The sequence below is a fragment of the Magnolia sinica genome, chromosome 1 (genome assembly GCF_029962835.1).
Source record: "Magnolia sinica isolate HGM2019 chromosome 1, MsV1, whole genome shotgun sequence".
Taxonomy (NCBI): Eukaryota; Viridiplantae; Streptophyta; class Magnoliopsida; order Magnoliales; family Magnoliaceae; genus Magnolia; species Magnolia sinica.
In genome coordinates this window covers 132189323-132211375 of record NC_080573.1, presented here as the reverse complement: position 1 = coordinate 132211375, position 22053 = coordinate 132189323, and positions in this window count along the sequence as shown.

The window sequence follows — 22053 nt, the reverse complement described above, 5'->3', positions numbered from 1 at the left end:
CCATTGCATATGTCATTGGGCAGTTTGTTATGAAACTCCCTGATAGGCAGAGGTTACTCACATGAGTGCACGGTATGCGCAGGATTGATGCATGACTGGATTCTATGACTCATGCATCTTGCATTGTGTGCCCTAGCGACATCAGGGCCGTAGCCTTTACAGGTATATCATGGATGGCCAGACGGAACACCGAAAATCTGTTTCTACATGGGGTGCTATAGATATCCTTGGGTGAAAGTCCCAGAACCCTCTTGGTTCTAGAGGTTACTCCAATGTCTAGACCAAATGGATACATGAGCGTATGAGGGCCGTATACCGTTAGGCCACGTCTCCTACTGTGTCGTGGTCGGTTGGAAGGGGGTTCGGCCTTACCTACCCGAGAGGAGGGGGCAATGCTAGGCTGAGTCTGACCAGCTCGAGAAATGGGTCCGCTATTGACGAGCGGGGCCTGATATTGACAGGCGGATAGTGATGTCTCTTCCACTCACCTTGTTGAGCACGATGGGGCGGCAATCTGATTTGAAGTGTAATAGACCCCGGTGATTTCCTAGAGAGGAACCGTACTGATATGTGGACTTATTGGGCAGGGATTGTATACTCATTCATTCATTCATTCACTATCCACTCGGGCTGGTGGTGCGCAACTAACTGTTATATACCTTTGCATGGTCAGGATTTCGGTTGGGCGCACGACTAACCTGAGATTAGGAGTCTACTACATTGAGTCTAACTATCCAAATTTAGGTATGACACTGGTTTCGATAGTAGTCCCTTGTGATGGACCCCATAGCCTACGATATTACGTACTATCATCCTAACTTCACTCCAGCTTGGTCATTTCATTCGCACCGCATATTACATTGCATCCGCAGTACTTAGTATTTTGGATTGCCATGTTTCTGCATTGATATGGCCATTAGCATTTATGCCTTGCATCGCAAAGCCTTGGTACGGCTGATGGCACTCATAGACTTATCAGTATATTTTTGCTTATTTCGGTATTGTATGATTCATGACATTGTATCCTCGGCATCTAATATTTGGCTCTTTTTGACTCCTCATTTACACATTTGATTTGGTTGCGTACCCTGATATTATATGACTCATGGACTTCTCAGTACTTCTGCTTACTCTGATATTGCTTACTTGGCACTTACCTTGTGCACACACTTTCACCACTCACTAAGCTTTCTATAAGCTGATGCACGATAGATGCGTGCAAGTGGCGTTAGGTTGCAGTAGCGTTGAACTTAGAGCATGTAGCGGACCTCTGGAGTTTTAATTTTCGATATATGTATTTACCTTTCGGCATTGTATTCAAATGATTATATTAGTAGATATGTGATGATGATGTTGCCTTTGTGATTTGGGTAAACTCATGATTATGCTTCTTACGAGATAAATGTACGTTGAAAAATCCTCCTTGTAGGATCCGAGGATCGCAATCTGGCGTATGGGCGTTGGGAGCCGAGAATGTGATACTACGGAGGCTGTCAGCACTGGATTTCGGCGATCAAGATTCCTATGAGTCCGATCTCCAAATTTGGGGCGTGACACTTTTTACCCAAAATGTTATAAAACTAACATAGGGTCCACTTTTCGATTTGTACTTCGGCTTCGAGCCTTATCCAAACGTGAAAAAGAGGTGGATGTCACTATCAATGGTTCCTGGACAACAATGCAATGTGCACCAATTGGAGCCAGGTTTGTTTGTGTTGGGAGCCATGCAAGCAAACACAAGTAAAATCACATAAGTGAAAGATAAATGTAACTAAAGTAATACATAGAACATATGATTTAATGTATAAAAAAAATCTTTGCGAAAAACAAACCACAATACAAAGTGATGAACAATCAACTATAGCAACAAAAGTACAAGAGATTAGCTGAAGTTGCAGATGAAAAAATCATTGTTTTCTCCCTTTTAAATCCTTGAAATGATTTTTCTCTCTTTATTCTCCATCATAATCCTGTATTGCACCCATAAATATAGTGTTACACCTAAATTAGGAAATAAATAGTGTAATTACATAAAATTGTGCTCGCTATTGATTTAAGCATCGATCGATTAATCGAGCTTCCATGTTTAATCAATCGAACACGCTTAAAAGTGTTAATTGAGAAAAGTAGAAATTTTGAAATTTTCAATCAATCAATTAGTTTGGTCGATCAATCGATTAGTCTGGTCAATCAATCAATGACCCCTACTTCATTATAGATTAAAGACATCTGATTTCAACAATCTCCACCGTGGCTTTAATCTCAATACTCCATTATTCTAAGTTTCATCCTTTATCTTTAATAGTCTCCATCATAGTACCACCGCCATTGCATTTCATGCACACTCGGTCTTCATCAAACTTTTGCCAAGCCTAGAGAAGTCGAATAGACTCTGAACTTCTCTGCGAGAACCACCATCGTAAAAATATCTGCCTAATTCACAGTCATGTGAATCTTCATTAAACTTTTGCCAAACCTAGGCATTAGGGGTGAATTGCCCGGGAGCTAGTCTGAGGTATGCTGTTATGGCTCGAACGAAAGGATGCAAAGGGAGACGAAGCCCACATTGCAACGCACAGAGAAAAATGGCTACTTCTCCCTCTGCAGGCGTGCCAGCAGTGTCGAGGGGCTCTGGGGCCTTTATCCGAACGGAATCTGAGATCTGAAACTCTGAACAGATCCACCCCATTTGAGATTCCGATAGCACGGAGCCCCCGAGACTACTTCTAAGGCCCGCCCACTCACGGGCATCTCGGTGACCTCAGTGGTTGTGGTCCGGGGGCTCGGGTGGCTTTCTTCTTGCCGACCCGAGGAGGCCGGGCCCCCGCCTCCTTCTGTCTTCGAGGCAAGGGAAACAGGGGTACAACCATAAAGGGGCCTTTAGAGGCCTCTCTCTCATTATTAGAACTCCCCGGCTCGGAGTCATCATCATAATCCCGAACAGTCTCCAGATCGGACGACATTTTGAAGGGAAGAAAAAGGAACGCTAAAAGAGACTCACCGGAAGATCGCCGAAAATCGCTTTTGCCGGGAATGCGTGATCGGTTGGAATCACCTGCCAAAAATTCAAATCAATCAGAATCGCCCTCACCGGAAATCGTCTCCTCCGTCACGCGCTCAAATTCAGAATACAAGTGGGGAGAGTGGTTCCGAAGGGAGTTTATATAGGCCATATTGAATCTTTGCATTAATGGAGAAGAATGATGGTCATAGCCGAATCGCCGCGAGCCGACCTCAGAATACACGTGGCCGTCCGCTACTGGCTCGGTCCTTGTCAGATGGTACGTTTCTGATATCGAACAACACGATCCGATACGCGAAACGGCGCCCGAGCAAGGGAAGCGTCATCTGGACGCTTCCCCGGGCACACGCGGCAATCCATTATAGGCTTAGCTGTTATTTGGAATCGTAACTGTCGCCACGTGTCCGCTAAAAAATAGCCCGCAACGCAAAATCCTGAGGGAACGACGCTTCAAATGCTGGGACCATTATAACATCGGCATGCATGAAAGGTTCAGCGGCTGAGGTTGTTGATCTTCCATATAATTACTCCCCGAGTCCGTAGCCGACCTCGAAGAGTAGGGGGCTTCTGTTATGGGAAGATCTGAGCCCATTACAGTCCCGAGGACCAGCATTGTTCTAGTCCGGTCGGATCCACAAGAATATCCAGAACGACGAACACTATTGAAGAGGAAGACCTTCAGAATGTTTAGCAGATAAGTGAAAACTAGTCACACTCCGCTTAGTCTGGAACTCGGTTCGGATTCATGACAGTAGACGCATCTAAGAAAGAGAACTCCACGTCAAGCCTGAGCAGACCTTTAGACGACGACCTTAAGTCGAGTAAGGTGAGATTCAACCAATGAGAGATGACCTAAACCAAGGCCCCATCCTTATCCTCACCCTCATCTTCATTTGAAGAGGGATGTTCGAGCCGAGGGCTCGACCTCATCCTCATCTTCCTCTGAAGAAAGATGTTCGAGTCAAGGGCTCGTCCTCATCCTCATCTTTCTATAAATGTCCCCCGAACGGAGGTCGAGGCGAAATGTGAGTGCATTATGCGTCAAACCTAGAAACTACCATAAGCGGACGTGACCAGTTACTTCGCCTGCAGATGCGCATGACACAATACACGATCTTTAGATCGCGTACAATATATCCATGATCCGAAAATCCTCTTGATTGAGCAAATCGTGCTGAGATTAATGGACTCAGACCATCCTACAATTAAGTATAAATATGATGAGACCCCATCGCTACAGGTACGCAACATCTTGCACTCTCCCTTGGCTCCTCGACTTAGACCCAGATTCTCTTGACCTGACTTAGGCATCGGAGGGTCCCCCAGCTTAGTCAGAGTTTCCTTTGCTTGTTAGTGTGCAGGCTCGAGACGTTGAAGCGGGTCGGACCTCGAGAGTTAAAGTGGAGAGTCGTCCAGATTTTGTCATCAACAATAATCATTATACTTTTCTTTAACATTATTATAATTCAAAGAGGCCTTTGTTTGATTTTCCAATTAATGGTAAATGATTGTAAATGGGTAGTGATTATTTACTCTTATAATTGTGTGATGTTGTCACTAGCATTTAATGCAATGAAGATTTTGCTATATTTCACCTGTAAATAGATGAAAAAATGAAAATTTTATATTGTGAGTATGTAAACAATGTACTTCATTTTTTAAAACATGTACTCGCATCCCACACGCACCTAGGCTCTCACACCATCGTGGATTTTCACCGCAACGGATGCCTATGACCCATGTCCTCTTGTTGAAACTCCTGTGAGGCCACCACTGAGTTGAAACTCGTTAGCCTATCCCTGAGGCATAAGTAAAAGCCATTTACTTCATTTGCAAGTGTATTTGACTTTCCATTAATAAGCTATAATTTATACGTAGACTTGAAAATGATAATGATGACACAATTACATTTCTTACCAAAACCAAACCAACAATTGAAATAGTTGACCTTTTAAAGATCATAAAATTTACTTATATATATATATATATATATATATATATATATATATATATATATATATATATATATATATAACTTAGACTTAAACTTTTATCTTACCATCGAAGCCCTATAATTTTAAAATGAAAACTTATAACTTATTAATAATAATTATTTTAATTTAAGCTTTTAATATAACCTTAAAACATTTAAGTTCTACGAAGCTCACGGCATACAGCTTCTCTTTGGATTCCAACCGTTGTGATGTGTGAAATGAATATCCTGTCGAAGAGGTGAGAGTGCGTACGTTCAGGCATCTTATATTTTCTAACAACCGCATTTGCATTTTACGGACGCGGATTCGGTGTTACCCGAGTTACCCATTGGCTGTTACCCTCACCATGTAAGGCCCACCTTGAAGAATGTATAGTATATCCACGCTGCCCATCTATTTTTATCAGCTTATTTTAGACGTTATCTTAAAACTTAAGCAGATCCAAATATCCAGTGGACCACACCACTGGAAAAACAGAAAATAACCATTAAAATATTTTTGTAGGTCACAAAAGTTTTGGATCAAACTGATATTTGTATTTTACCTTCGTCGAGGTTTTTTTTAAAAAAACCTTACCAACGGGTTGGATGGAAAATAAACAATACGTATTTTCTTACAGGGGGCCATGGAAGCTTTTAATGGTGGGGTTCAATCACCACTGTGTTCTGTGCTGTGGTACGCCGGGGATATAAATCTGCTTAATTTTTGGGACCATATCATAAAATGGGATGTAAAAACGGAGGGACAGCGTGGATATACAATAAATATTCAAGGTGGACCCACTGTAAGGGTAACCGCAACGTAAACGGATGGCTACTCCCCCTGCCACAGTCCGGTGGCTGGTGGTCGGTGCTCCGTTGGCCCCAGCATGATACATTTGTTTCATCCATTCCGTTCATCCATTTTTAAAGATCATTTTAGGGCTTTGTTCCAAAACTTAGAGGAATGTAAATATCAAGTCGACCACACCATAGGAAAACAATAGTGATTGGATATTCACCATTACAATTCTCCTAAGGCCCACTGTACTATTTTTCTGACATCCAATCTGTTGATTAGGTCATAAAGCCCCAGAATAAGGGAAAAAATAAAGATCAGCTTGATCCTCAACATTGTTTCCTGTGATGTGTTCCACAAGAGATTTAGATATATCTTTTTCTTTATTATACCATAAAATAATATGGGAAAATAGATGGACGGAATGGATGAAACAAATACATCATGGTGGGGCCCACAGATCACCAACCACCAGCCATTGGCTGGTGGCAGGGGCAGTAGCCAATCCGTTTCCAACAACCACTGGGTATTACCCGGGTAACACCTGACTCGCACCCCCGTCTGTGCGTCTCGTTCCGTGAAAACGCTGAGTTTCCGTAAAGAGAGGATATAGTTGGCATTCTATGAAAAGAAAACACCAAATCAGTCTTCCTATAACTATGACAACCATACACGTGGCACGATATCGTGTACGGAGGATATGGACTGTTTGCCTGGCGGCGACATATTGATGGAGTGGCGCAGACAGGTTGTTGAGCGGTCACGCGACCCGAGCCTGCATTCTGCTCTGCGATGGGCGCTTTACCCGTACGACAAAGGCCATTTTCACACGTGCGAAAGGTCAGTGTGCGGCCCATATTTACAGCCGTAATATTCGCTGTGCAGAGCATCGGAGCCGTGTCAATCGTGGTGTCCACCGTGAAGATCACCTTTTGGTGGGCCACACCCCTGCGCTTCGTCAGACCATTGGCTGTCTAATACGGTGGCGGATTACGCGTTGTGACAAACTACCGACTTTTCTTTCCACACGCGTGCATCACACATCACCAACCTGGCTGGTGTGCTGACGTCACTAAGTTTGTGGGTCCATCATAAGGAATGCATTATATCCGGACCGACCGATCATTCGATGAGCTCGTCATAAGGCTTTAGCCAAAAAAAAAAAAGATATTTAAAGATTAAGTGGATCACACTGAAAAAAGCAACGGGGGATTGAACGTTTACCCATTGAAGTACTTTTGTGGTGACGAAATTTTTGGGTCAATGTGATATTTATTTTTCCTCTTCGTCCAGGTCTTGTATGACCTTACAGACAGGTTGGATGGAAAATGAATGTTTTAGTCGGCCCTACAAACGTTTTAATAATGAGAATCATTGTCCCACTATCATTTATGGCGTGGTCCACCTGAGATTTGGATATCACTCATTTTTTAGATCAAGATCTAAAATGTTCTCACTCAATGGATGATTTGGATATCACTCATTTTTTAGATCAAGATCTAAAATGTTCTCACTCAATGGATGAATAGTATGAATCTAACAAATACCTCATTGTAAGGCCCATGTAAATTTATTCTCTTTTGAGCCGTTTGTACTACTGGGAGGTCGAGTAGCGTAAGCGCTGGTATTCTCACGACAAATACCTATACCAGGTAGGTCGTGTGTAATACGCCAGCGGACGCGGATTTCCTGCGAAAGCCTTCTGCGAGTTCCTCCGCTGAAACATAGGTGGGGCCATTGTAATGTTTGTGAGAAATCCACCCGGCACATCCATTTTGTGAGCTCATTTTAACTGATGAACCAAAAAATTGCTGAATCCAATACTCAAGTGGGCCGAAAACGTGATGATTGAACGTCCACAGTTGAAATATTCGTGGGGCCAAAGAAATTTTCAATCAATGTAATATTTGTGTTTTCAGTTCATCCCAGTAGGAAAGACTTTATGAACGGTATGGATGGCATTTAAACATCACTATCAACCCCATGGAAGCTTCAATGGTAGGAGTTTCCCTACCCACCTTTTCCTTTAGTGAGGCCCAATGAGTCTTGGATCCTGATCAATTTTGGTCTCAAGTCTTAAAACGAAATCACAAAACGTATGGACGGGTAGATTTCTCACAAACATCACGGTGGGCCCCACCTAGCTATCCAGCGCAGGAACTTTCTCAAGGAAACCGCGTCCGGATGTCAGCGAGTTCCGTCGGTCCCATCATGAATCCATCATGAATTATGTGTTATATCCAAACCGTACATCCACTCGGTGAGCTGGTCTTAAGACTTGATCCGAAAAATAAGACAAATCTGTATCAATTGGACCACACTGAAAAAAACCGTGGGGGATTGAACGTCTACCGTTGAAACCCTTTTGGGGCCACAGAAGTTTAGGATCAATATGAAATTTGGTTTTCATCTTCATCCATGTACTTGTGATCTTATTAATAGATTGTACGGAAAATAAACGTTACCATAGGCCCTATGAATTTTTTAACTGTGAAAATCATTATTTTTGCTGTTATTTTTGGTGCGATCCACTTGAGCCTTGGATATGAATTTTTTTTAAATTATTTTTTTAATGCTTTAAAATGATCTTAAAAATGGATGAACGGTGTGGATGTAATAAATACATCATCGTGGGGTCATGTAACTTTGATCTCATTTGAACCGCTCGTACAACTCGGAGCTCGAGGAGCGGCGGCGCTCGTCGGCGCACGACACGTGTTAGTAGCATTTCACAGCCTACGATACCTGAACCCTCAGCCGGGTGTAAAACTCCTTGCGAGTCTTCCACCGAGGCGAGAGTAAGGCTACCAGATTCTGCGGTTCCACTGTGATGTATGGTTCTATACCAACACCATCCATCCTTTTTTGAGATCATTTTGTGCATGCCCAAAAAATACACAAATTTAAAGTTGAAGTGTACCACACTATAGTAGGGACAGTAATGCCCATAGTTGAAACTTTTCTTGACCCCATTTTAATATTTACTTACCATGCAAATTAAACGAAAGAAAAGTACAAATGTAAGCTTGATCCAAAACTTTTGTAAACTTAGGTTTTCAATGAAAGACATTTAATTATTACTGCTTTTTATGGCATGGTCCACATGATTTTTTAGGCCCGTACCATAAAATGATCTCGTGGAATGGAAGGACTGTGGATATAACACATACACCGTGGTGGGGCAACATAATCTCGTGGAATGGAAGGACTGTGGATATAACACATACACCGTGGTGGGGCAACATAACCTAATGACATCAACACACAAGGATGTCAGACCATCCAATCGGCTTCGGTCTATTACTTATGAATGTGTGGACGGCCAGAGGAAGCAGAAACGGATTGGCTTGGCTGTTGTATGTACCACACATCAGCGACGGAGCTGGTGTGGGTACGTGTCGTGTGAAGTCGAGCTCTTACACTCCCGGAGCTCCAAGTTGTTAGAACGGTTCAAAGGACATCAAAGTTACATGGGACTACAATGATAAATTTACTAAATCAACACCATTTATGCAATTGGTAAGATTATTTTACAACATGACCCCAAAAATAAATTATGTACAAAACTCAACTGGACCATACCACAGATAGCAGTTAGGACATTGATTCTCTCTGTTAAAACATTCACATCATGGGGTCCCCTGTAGCATTTACTTACCATCCAAATTTCTTCACAAGGTCACAAAGACATGGATGAAGAAGGAAAACAAAAATCATATTCATCCAAAACTTCTATAGCCCAAAAAGGTTTCAACGGTAGATATTCAATCCTCTATTGGGTTTTACAGCGTGGTCCACTTCATCTTTGGATCTATTGAATTTTTCGGCTCTAGCATTACTAAGAGCCCGCATAATGGAGGGACGGTTTGAATATAACACATACCTCATTATGGGACCCACAGAATATGGTGACGTAAGTGCACCAGCCAATCCGATTCCCAGGTTGGATGGCAAATAAACATAAGCCCCGGGAAGGTTTCAGCGGTGGATGTCATTATCCCACTGTTTTCTATGGTGTGGTCCACTTGAGCTTCGGATCTAGTTTCTTTTGCATGTATTCTCTAAAATGAGCCAATAAAATGGATGGACGGCATGGATATAGACCGCATACATGAAAGTGGCCCCCACAGCGCCACACACATCCCCACACCACCGTTGGTCCACCTAATCCGCGTCCATGAGCGGATAAGCATGGCTTTCCCATCCACGTTAACTTCATAGTCGGCGCTATTTTTCGTGGACACGTGACAAGTTTGACACGTTGGTGGTAACAACGGGTCGGAGGTGATCGGACAATATAGAGTGATTCATGGAACCCTTACTCGTGCGGCATTCTTGTGCGAGATCGGCAACATTCATTTAGGTGTGGTTGAGATTATTCAATCAGCGTGACTCTGAAATCTGAGGCTACGCTGCATCACAATACGCTATATTTGGATGGCTGTATATGTATTTTAGGCGTACAGTGCAGGAGTCGGACGCGGATTGCGTCCTATCCCCGCCCGGACTGCAATCCGTCGGTCAGGACTCTGTGGAGCCCACCATGATGTAAGTATTTTATCCACGCCGTTTATCGCTTTTCTCATTTCATTTTAATGGAAAATCCTAAAAATGAGGCAGTTCCAAAGCTCCGAAGGACAAGCTGAAGTGATATTGATACTCACTGTTGGGAACAAAAGATATAAGTCCGTAGATTCGGACTTAATGCCTCGGCCGCCTAAGAATGTGCCAAACCCGAGGCATGATTCGCAAAACCGAGACAAAGGTTGAGTCGGTTCCGACGACAAAGGTTGAGTCGGTTCGGACGACTCATCCGCACTCCGGGCGTGCGTCGGGCGGACCACCTTACCAGATCGGCCATCGCAAGATCAAGCCTCATCCCGGATATCTTGGGATAAGATCTCCAACCCCGAAACTCACGGGATCGGATGAAGGCTCCAGATGGGCACGACCCAATCTCCGGGATACTAGGAGAAAATCCCGCGCACAATATCAGGAAGAGAATCCTCGTGCGATTAAATGCCCCAGCAGCTATAAAAGAGGGACCCCGATCACCCTAAAAGGTACGAAAGAAATTCTCTCTAAAAAGCTCCTCAATACTCTTAGACCCAGGATCCAGGCTTGACTTTGGCATCGGAGGGTCCCCTGCTCAAGCCAGGGTCTCCTTTGTCCCCTTTTTGTGCAGGTACACGAAGGTCCAAGAGGAGGAACCGGACATTTGCATCAACACTCACCGTTGAAACCTTTTTAAAGGCCACCGTGATGGTTTTTTTTTTATACGATCCAACCTATTCATGAGGTCCTGTAGACGTGGACGAAGTAAAAACACAAATATCAGATCGCGGTTCCCGCAGCCCAGAACCCACCTAACAACCGCCGACGAGGGGCGACCGGAACAAGCAACAATCAGCGGGGTCGCGACGATGGGCGGTTGGACAAGGAGGTTCAAGAAATCCGCTCCGATATGAATATGATGAAGCAGATGCTGGAACGAATGTATCAGCAGCAAATGCAGCCACTCCCGCATCCTCAAGGGGAGACAGCGCACGTACCGACGGCGGCGGTTGATCCTCAACCTTCCGCGCCGCAGTCTTTCCGGCCGAGCCAACCCCAAGGCGGATCAGAACCATCTCCAGCGCAGTCAGCCAACGCTTCCCTCCCCCCGACTGATCTTCGGCACGAGATAGAGCGAAGAAGGCGCAATCGCCCATCCATGGAAGGCACGGCAGAGAGCAGTGAACCTTGGAAAGCCGATATTCAAAAATTTAAAAGATAAGTGCGGGAAGAAATGGTGAAAGAGATGGCGGACATAAAGCACGGCCGGAATGTATATCCAACCGGGTCCGAAGCGAAGGCGTCCCCCTTTGTGGACTCGGTACTGAAGGCCCGGTTGCCCGAGAGGTTTCGATTACCTCAAATCACTCCTTTCACCGGCAAGACCGACCCGACCGAGCATATTGAGTGCTTCAGAACCTATATGGAGCTCCACGATGCCTCGGATGCGGTAATGTGCCGGGCCTTTTCTCTTACATTGACCGATGTAGCTCGACTGTGGTTCAAACAGATGAAACCAAAGTCCGTCAGTTCATTCGCTGAGCTGAGCGACGCCTTCCTCACCAACTTCATCGGCGGAAAGAAGAAATTGAAGCCCCCTGCACATCTGAATAACGTAGTTCAAAAGCAGGGAGAGCTACTGAAAGATTATATCAAGCGTTTTAATTTCGAATCCCTTCAGGTTCGAAAACATTCATAAGAAACAGCTCTCAATGCGCTCATGCAAGGAGTTAGAGATAAGCCATTCCTGGCCTCTCTAGACAAAACTCCGCCCGACACTCTGGCAGAATTTATGGCACGATCGGATAAGTATGCGAATGCCGAGGAAGCGCGAATCCTGCGTGAAACTAAAACTTTGGCAAAAGAGTCGGCCAAAAAGGAAGCCGACTCGGCCGGAGGAAGGAAGCGCAAGGATGATCAGGAGCGTGATGAGCGAAGGTCAGGCAAACGGCCGGATCGAAAATTTTCCAGATATACTCCCCTGAACAAGACTCGGGAAGAAGTATTGATGGAAATAAAAAACGAAGGCTTTGTTAACTGGCCCAGTAAGCTCAGGAGTAATCCTAATCGGCGGGACAAAGATAAATACTGCCATTATCACCGTGATCACGGACATAACACAAGTGATTGCCGTCACCTAAAAGAAGAGATCGAACGACTCATAAAAGACGGCCGACTCAGAGAACATATGGTTAAAGCTGGGGCAGCTGAGGCGCGCCCGACCGAGAGCCAGCTTATGGAAGAAATCCGGACGATTATCGGCGGTCCACAAGGTGGGGGCGACTCAAACAATGCACGAAGGAATCATGCAAGAAAACTTACTCAGCCTCAGTCCGAGCTCATGATCATAGATCGGCCACCAAAGGAGAAGAAAAGAGAAAGATATTGCATCTCTTTCACAGAGGAAGATGCCCGAGGCATCTATCACCCTCACGATGACGCATTGATTGTCACCCTGGCTATCGCTAACCGAAAGGTGTTTCGGATACTCGTCGATACGGGGTCATCTGCAGACGTGTTATTTACCCAAGCGTCCGACAAAATGGGGATCGAACGGTCCACACTACGCCCAGTTCGGACCCCGTTGATCGGTTTTTCCGGAGGACAGGTACTGCCTGAAGGGATTGTCTCGTTGCCACTCACTGCTGGTAGTGCCCCATGTCAGACGACGATGATGGTTGACTTCTTGGTCGTCGATCAACCCTCAGTATACAACGCAATACTCGGCTGACCTTCATTGAGTCTCCTCCAGGCCGTGGTATCCACATACCATCTTTCGATGAAATTCCCGACTGAGTCGGGAGTCGGAATTGTCAAAGGAGACTAGCAGGACGCGAGGCGATGTTACATGATAGCCGTAAAAGGAGCCGCCGACAAAAGTCCGACCAACATATTAACGATCGAATCATTGGACCCTCGGGGCGAGAATTATGAACGAGGACAGCCGGTCGAGGATCTTGTCTCGGTCCCCTTGGTCGAGACAGATGGATCCAAGACGGTACGAATTGGCTCGTCTCTGCAGTCCCCTTTGAAAGAAAAGCTGACAGCCCTGCCCCGTAGGTACGCCGACGTCTTTGCCAGGAGTCATGAAGATATGCCCGGGATCGACCCCTCTGTGGTGACTCATCGACTCAACATCGATCCGGCGTATCGACCGATCCGACAAAAGCGGCGACCGCTCGGCCCTGAACGATACGCTATCATTGGAGAAGAAGTCAACAAACTCCTCCAGGCTAATTTCATAGAAGAAGTATACTATCCAGAGTGGGTCGCGAATGTCGTGCTCGTAAAGAAATCCAACGGGAAGTGGCGGGTCTGTATTGACTATACTGACTTAAATAAAGCCTGCCCAAAGGATAGCTTTCCGCTTCCAAGGATAGACCAGCTAGTAGATAGCACCGCCGGACATGAGCTCCTTAGCTTCATGGATGCTTATTCAGGATATAATCAAATTGCAATGCATAAGACAGATAAATCAAAAACTACCTTTGTCACCGACAAAGGCCTTTATTATTACCGAGTGATGCCATTTGGTCTGAAGAATGCCGGCGCAACCTATCAAAGATTAGTTAATAAAATCTTTGCTCGGCTGATAGGCCGAACCATGGAAGTATATATTGATGACATGCTCGTCAAAAGTATACACGCGGCAGATCATGTGAATGATTTGGAAGAAATGTTTCTCACCCTACGAAAGTTTCGGATGAAGCTGAATCCGAATAAATGCGCTTTTGGGGTGCGCTCTGGAAAGTTCCTCGGTTTCTTGGTTAGTCAGCGAGGAATAGAGGCGAACCCTGAGAAGATAAAGGCTTTGATTGATATGGAATCCCCTAAAACCATAAAGGACATACAAAGGTTGACTGGACGAGTCGCAGCACTTAATCGGTTCCTGTCCAGAGCCACGGATAAATGTCTCCCTTTCTTCAGACAGTTGAAAGGAAGACAAACAATGGACTGGACGGAAGAATGTGAAGCGGCATTCCAACAATTAAAATTATGTCTCGGTTCTGCACCTCTCTTATCAAAGCCCAAATCGGGGGAGTCTTTGCTCCTTTACCTAGCGGTGTCCGAGGCAGCGGTTAGCTCGGCCTTAATACGAGAATCCGAAGGAAAGCAACTGCCGGTTTACTACGTCAGCAAAGCGTTATTGCCGGCGGAAACAAGATACCCAAGCCTGGAAAAAATGGCCTTGGCTTTAATCACTTCCTCTCGCCGACTCAGGCCGTACTTCCATGCCCATACCATCATCGTAATGACCGATCTTCCGCTTCGCCAGGTATTGCAGAAACCGGAAGCTTCCGGCCGACTCACGAAATGGGCCATCGAATTGAGTGAATTTGACATTCAATATAGACCGAAGGCAGCAATCAAAGGGCAAGCGGTAGCTGATTTTATCGCCGAAGGAACTCCACCATTCGAGCTCCCGGTCAACGATATGCCAAAGGATGTTGCAGTTCCAACAACAACCGCTCCCCCGACCCTTACCTGCCCTATTCCCTGGAAACTATTTGTCGACGGTTCTTCCAACTCGAAGGCAAGTGGGGCTGGGGTTGTGCTGGAAACCCCCGATCATACCTATATACAGTATGCCTTACGACTTGGATTCCAAGCGTCGAACAATACGACGGAATATGAAGCGTTGTTACTCGGCCTCCGTCTCGCCGCTAGCTTGGAGGTCACGCACCTCAGTATTTTCAGCAACTCTCAGTTGGTTGTTAATCAAGTTACCGGTGTATACCAGACACGGAAAGACCAGTTAAGGGCATACATGCAGAAAGCGAAAGAACTTATCAACGGATTTCAACTCTGTCGTGTCACTCGGATCCCTCGTACGGAAAATAGCAAAGCTGATTTGTTAGCAAAGCTCGCCTCAGCCGATGAAGATGAAATACCCAGGTCCGTCCCTGTCGAATACGTCGATAAGCCGAGTATAGATGAACCAATTAGCGAGGCCGTCAATACAATCAACTCGGAACCATCCTGGATCGATCCAATCCGCCAATACCTTGACGAAGGAAAGTTACCTGAGGATCTCGCCGAGGCTCGACGAATTAAGATCCGAGCCTCCCGTTACACCATACTCAACGGAACCCTCTATAAGAAAGGTTACTACGCCCCGTTGCTGCGGTGCCTCGAACCCTGCGAGGCAAACTATGTATTACGGGAAATCCATGAAGGAATCTGCGGAAACCACTCTGGAGGGCGATCTCTCGCCCATAAGGTCCTACGACAAGGATATTACTGGCCCACTATTCAACACGACGCTCGCCAGCTCGTCCAAAAATGCGACAAATGTCAACGATTCGCGGCAATTCCGAGGCAAGCCCCCGAGGCACTGACGCCGATGACTGGTCCCTGGCCCTTCGCACAGTGGGGTGTCGACATCATAGGCCCGCTCCCTATGGGAAAAGGTCAGACCAAGTTTGTTGTGGTAGCAGTGGACTATTTCACGAAGTGGGCCGAGGCGGAGCCATTAGCTAAAATAACCGAGCAGAAGATCACCGAGTTTGTGTGGAAAAATATTATCTGCCGATTCGGAGTACCCCGCATTACAGACAATGGAAGGCAATTTGATAATAGGAGCTTTCGCGAGATGTGCGACAACCTCGGAATCAGAAACGTTTATTCTTCACCTCATCACCCTCAAACCAACGGACAAGTTGAGGCGGTTAACAAGATTATCAAGCAACATCTTCGGACCAAGCTTGGCCGAGCCAAAGGAGCATGGGCCGAAGAGCTCCCGAAAATTCTTTGGGCTTACCGAACTACAGCTCGAACGGCCACAGGAGAGACTCCGTTTTCACTGGCTTATGGCTCGGAAGCCGTCACCCCCGTCGAAGTCGGATTACCTTCGGCTCGAATCACCTCATTCAATGCAGAAGAGAATGAAGAACTCCTTGCACTCGGACTCGACCTTTTGGACGAACAAAGGGAAATGGCGCGGCTGCGCACGGAGGCGCGGCAACGACAAGTGGCTCGGTTCTACAATACCCGAGTTAAGATTAGAAGGTTTCGAATGGGAGATATGGTTCTCCGAAAAGTTTTTCCCAACTCCAAGGAATTTGGGTCGGGTACGCTGGGACCCAATTGGGAAGGACCCTATATCGTCTCGGGCACCATCCGACCAGGAACGTATCGGCTAGAGGACCTAAACGGACAACCATTGCCTCACCCTTGGAACGCTGAACACCTCAAGGTCTACTATCTTTAGCTCGGTACTCAATGTTTAAAGACTCTGAACTAAGAAAGATTAAAGCCAAGTCAGATGAATAAAGCTAAGCATTTTTTTCTTCATTCATCAAAACACATACAAATACAATGTGTGAATACATCAAAGTGAATAGAAAGAAAAAATCAAAGGGCCCTGGTAACTGTCCTCATGCACCGGCCTCGTCCCCAGCAGCAGTGTCTTCAGCAGCGGCGTCCGGGTTCTCGGATTCCGAGGCTGCTCCACCCGATTTTCGAAAGGTCAAGGTCAGGAAAAGATTTCTTTATATCCTTGACGCATTCCAGATATCCGCTTTGGAACAAGCGGTCCCTCTCGTCCTCGAACTCCGCCGACTCAAGGAAAACTTGGACGGCTTGGTCCCTGGCCTTCTCAGCCTCCCGAGTCTTCTCGTCGGCATGCCGAATATGCTCTCCCGCTTCAAGCTTAGCCCGAGCTAATTCATCTGCGCACGAAGCATGAACTGCGAGAACTCGCCGGTTCTCTTCTTCAGCTTCGGAGAGAAGAGCCAGTACCCGAGCAACCTCTGCTTGCGCATCCTCCAAGGCTCTTCTGGAGGAAGCCGCCTCTGCTTTCGCATCTTCGACAGCCTTCCGGGCAAGGGACGCCTCGCCTGTCAGGACGCCGACCTGGATTTCGGCCTCCTCGCGTCGCCCTTCGGCTTCCGACAGAAGAGTTTGCAGCCGATGAGTCGAGGATAGCTCCTTACCGGCCTTAATCAAGCAGGGAGCGAGTTCAAGAAGCACCCTTGCCGCATGGCTGACGGTTTGCGATGACGGGGCGTTGTAGAGCCTCACGAACTCTCTTTCGCCCCCGTGGGCTAGGGCCCAGGGAACCATCCCCGATATCACTTGCTGCAGGACAGACGGCCCCTCCTGGTTCGTCTCCTCCCCTCTGGAAGACGCGGTCCTCGTCTCACCTTCCCCTCTGGAAGACGCGGCCCTGGTCTCTTCCTCCCGTCTCAGAACGTCCGTCTCAACGTTTGCCGAGTCGGGTGCCGCCTGAGGTTCCGAGGCAGCAACCGCCGTTTCTTCAGCCCTTTCTTCTGGGTCGGGAATTACGACGACGGGAGGGGCAGAAGAACTCGTCGGCTCTTTCTCCTTCCGCACCGCCCTTTGCCTCTTAGGCGGCCGAGGCTCCGACAGAAGAGCTGACCGCGGAGGAGCCTTCAACTTCGTGACCGCCCTAAGGGGAGGACGAGCTCCAGTCATTTCTGAGGGAGCCGGCTCGGGAACAATCCTGAGGTTAGGACGGGCTTCGGGCAGATCTATATAAAAAAAAAAACGAAGTAAGTCAGGGAAAATTCGGAAAATTCAGAAGATACATTTTCAGTTACCTGTGACTTCCGAATTTAGACCTGCAAGATGAAGGCGCTCCGGCTGTAAAAGCTCCTTCCAAGATCTAGCTGCCGGGTCCAACGTCCTCAACTCTTTGATCCGAGCCGAGGCACTGGAGCCGAGCTTTGGCCGCTTCTTCGGGATATCTGCTAGACACAAGTCCTTCAGACTTAGAATATTACAAAAAATGAAAAGGGGCGAGAGAGAGAAAACCCAAGTCACCTGCCCTCTGAAATGTCCGAGGAACACGGGCCTCGCAGGGCCCGGACTCATCCATCTCCCAGCGACCACATGCCCAAAACCAACGCTCTCTCCAATGTTTGTTGGAAGTGGGAGGGTCAGTGATCAGGGAACCGCCTCCGCCTCGCCAGGCAGCGAAGACGTAGAAGCCAGGGTAGTTCGGATTCACCCACACTTGATACAGGTGGAGAAATTCGTCGACTGTAAGCGGTGGTTGTTCCATCTCGGCCCACAACACCGCACACCCGAATAAGTTCCTCCACCCATTCGGGACTATCTGCCCCGGGGCAATCCGAATGCAAGACAGTACTCCCCGGACAATGGCCTGAAGGGGCAGACGCAAGCCGCATTGCATTGACACTTGGTAAATGGCGACCGCCCCAGCAGGAGGGTGATCCGGCAAGTCATTTGGACGGGGGAGATAGGTGATGACCGACTCGGGGATATGATACCCGATTCGGATTCTGTCTAAGTCCGCCTTAGTTAAAACTGAGGGAACCGGACCACCTAAATCTTCCCCCGATCCTTCTCCTTCAGACTCGGCATGCGCCGGTTCATCGACAGGAACTGGATCGGAGGTTCCCTCGGCAATCAACATTTCATCTTCTTCCTCCTCATCTTCCTCCATGCCCCTCGGGAAGTTAGGCCTTCCCGGGCGGGTTAATAAAGACGACCCACCACGAGAAGGAACGACAGAAGCAGGGCGCTCCGCCGGAGCTTCTGTGACTCTCTCAGATAGAAACGCAGCGTTGGCATCCACTGCTATCTCCGTCAGCAAGGAAGGCGATTCCGCAACATTCCAAAAACGTTGCGCTTCGCCTTCGTCTCAGGAAGCTCCCCCCTGGGGACTTCGAGAACCCCTATCCGCCATTATTATCTAATAAAGAGGAAGGAGAAACTCACCGGAGGGAGAAAGAAAAACGGAAATGGCGGAAGGAAGCGCTGACGGTTAAGAGAGAGGAAAGGAAGAAGATGAAAGACTGAGAAGGCTCTAAAGGGAATGGAAAGTAGGAATGGCAATAGAAGTTCAAAATGCGGGACCCCCACCAATTTATAAGATTGCCATACGGCGGGAGCAATTAATGAGGAAATGATTCGACGCCTGCATCGATTCCCCCACTCGACACGTGGCGCTCGTCGACTGACGACAATAATGCCCTTGCTACGTGTCCAACCCTCATTGGCGGGATAAGCGATTTGACGGCTGACGGCGCATGCGATGTCAGGAACCGAACCGCCTCCCGTCAAAGGCGACATGGAACGCATTAAATGACCACCTACTGTCTCGGACTGGGTTGTGAACCGACTCAAAACTCGCTACTCCTAAGTGTCATATCAAAATGTGGATGGTTATTGTTGGGAACAAAAGTTATAAGTCCGTAGATTCGGACTTAATGCCTCGGCCGCCTAAGAATGTGCCAAACCCGAGGCATGACTCGCAAAACCGAGACAAAGGTTGAGTCGGTTCGGACGACTCATCCGCACTCCGGGCGTGCGTCGGGCGGACCACCTTACCAGATCGGCCATCGCAAGATCAAGCCTCATCCCGGATATCTTGGGATAAGATCTCCAACCCCGAAGCTCACGGGATCGGATGAAGGCTCTAGATGGGCACGACCCAATCTCCGGGATACTAGGAGAAAATCCCGCGCACAATATCAGGAAGAGAATCCTCGTGCGATTAAATGCCCCAGCAGCTATAAAAGAGGGACCCTGATCACCCTGAAAGGTACGAAAGAAATTCTCTCTAAAAAGCTCCTCAATACTCTTAGACCCAGGATCCAGGCCTGACTTTGGCATCAGAGGGTCCCCTGCTCAAGCCAGGGTCTCCTTTGTCCCCTTTTTGTGCAGGTACACGAAGGTCCAAGAGGAGGAACCGGACATTTGCATCAACACTCACCGTTGAAACCTTTTTAAAGGCCACCGTGATGGTTTTTTTTTTATACGATCCAACCTATTCATGAGGTCCTGTAGACGTGGACGAAGTAAAAACACAAATATCAGCTTGATTCGAAACTTCTCCAGCTCCCAATATATTTTTAATGGTAGGCGTTCAATCCCTACTTTGTGGTCCACTTAAGCCTTTCACCTGCCTCATTTTTTGGAACATGCCTTAAAATGATACGAGAAAAACAATGAACGTCTTATTGATAAAAAAAATCTTATATCACGGTGGGCCCCACGGAGCCATATACGGACGGATTACTGTCCGGGTGGGGATAGGACGCACTCCGCGTCCGCAGGAGTCACCCTCGTTTGGTAAAAAGTAATCGTGGGTATTGCTCTCCATTTTCAAAACGGTGGTGACTCGTTAACCACGTGACAATACTGAAATCCGAACGGTCCAGTCATGGGCCCACCGTTGATAAACCATAACTGAAGTTTCAGGCATTCTAGCGATGGGACCAATCTCATTCTAGCAATGGAACCAATCAACGTCATTTTAGAAATGGTGTTTAACTATCACCGTAGTTCATATTTACTAGCCTCACGGGTATACTCCTTGCGGACGGACCCAGAGTGGGCGGCGAGGAAGGAAGCCGATTGCCTACTCCCCCTGCGGCTGGTGGTCGGTGCTCTGTGGGCCCCACCATGATGTATGTGTTTCATCCATGCTGTCCATCTATTTTTCTAGATTATTTTATAGTATCAGACCATAAATGAGGTATATCCCAATCTCAAGGGGACCACATTACAGGAAACAGTGTTGAATGAACGTAGACCATTAAAAACTTTTTAGGGGCATAAAAGTTTTGGATCAAGCTGATCTTTGTTTTTTCCCTTCATCTGGGTTTGTATGACCTAATCAATAGATTGGATGTCAAATAAACAGTACAGTGGACCTTAGGAGGATTTAAATGGCAACCACTATTGTTTTCCTGTGGTGTGGTCTACCTGGAATTTATATCCCTATCATTTTTTGGATCATCGTTAAAAATGGATGAAACACATACATCATGGTGGGCCCACAGAGCACCGACCACCAGCCACGGGGCTGGTGGCAGGGGGAGTAGCCAATCCGTTTCCGGCGAGGAACTCACCACCCATCTCCATCGTTTCCACGTGGCCAGATTTAAGTAGTGGGGCATACGTTGTTAGAGATAGCCCAGCTTTTTTAAAGGTTTTTTGGCCGAATATGTATGCGATACGGCATTTCACTACAAAGGTGGGCGGTGATCTACTCATGAATGGACGCGGATTGCTTTCTACTTAGCCACGAACGGTCAGTTCTATGGGCACAAAAATGAGCCGTCCATTCCTTCTCTTGGATCATCTTGATGTATGTGCACAAAAATGAGCTAGATCCAACGATCAAGTGTATCATACCAAATAATAAGTTTGGTTGCATTAAATGCACTGTGCATTTAATGCAAGTAATCTGGTGTGGCCACTTAAAGCGTCTGATCTATGTCATTTTTATACTCATATTCTAAAATGACATGAGAAAATGGATGAATAACCTGGATAAACATATAAATCACTGTGGGCCGCCCACAAAACTGACCCCTCATGGCTAGAGACAGGTCGGGGTAGCAGTCATGAACCTTTATGCAGTGTTTAAGCATATAGTCATAGTGTTAGCCGGGACTCGTCCCGTGATCTACATGCAGTGGCGCATGTATATGAAAACAATGTAAGGGGACTGGGATTGGATACTGCCCTTGTCTACTGGGTTGGACATAGGTATCATGCTGCCCTTGTCTAAATTGAGTTGGATACTTGCTCTTGCTCGGGTGGTAGACTCTCGGGAGTTTCAAAACCCGGTCAAGGGTTCGAGTATCCATAGGTGGTGAAAGCCCACTATGGCCTGAGTGCATAGGTGTGTGTGTAAAAAAGAAAGAAGGGAGAATTGGACATAGGTATTAAGTGGTTGGATTTAATTGGACGATAATCCACTATAAT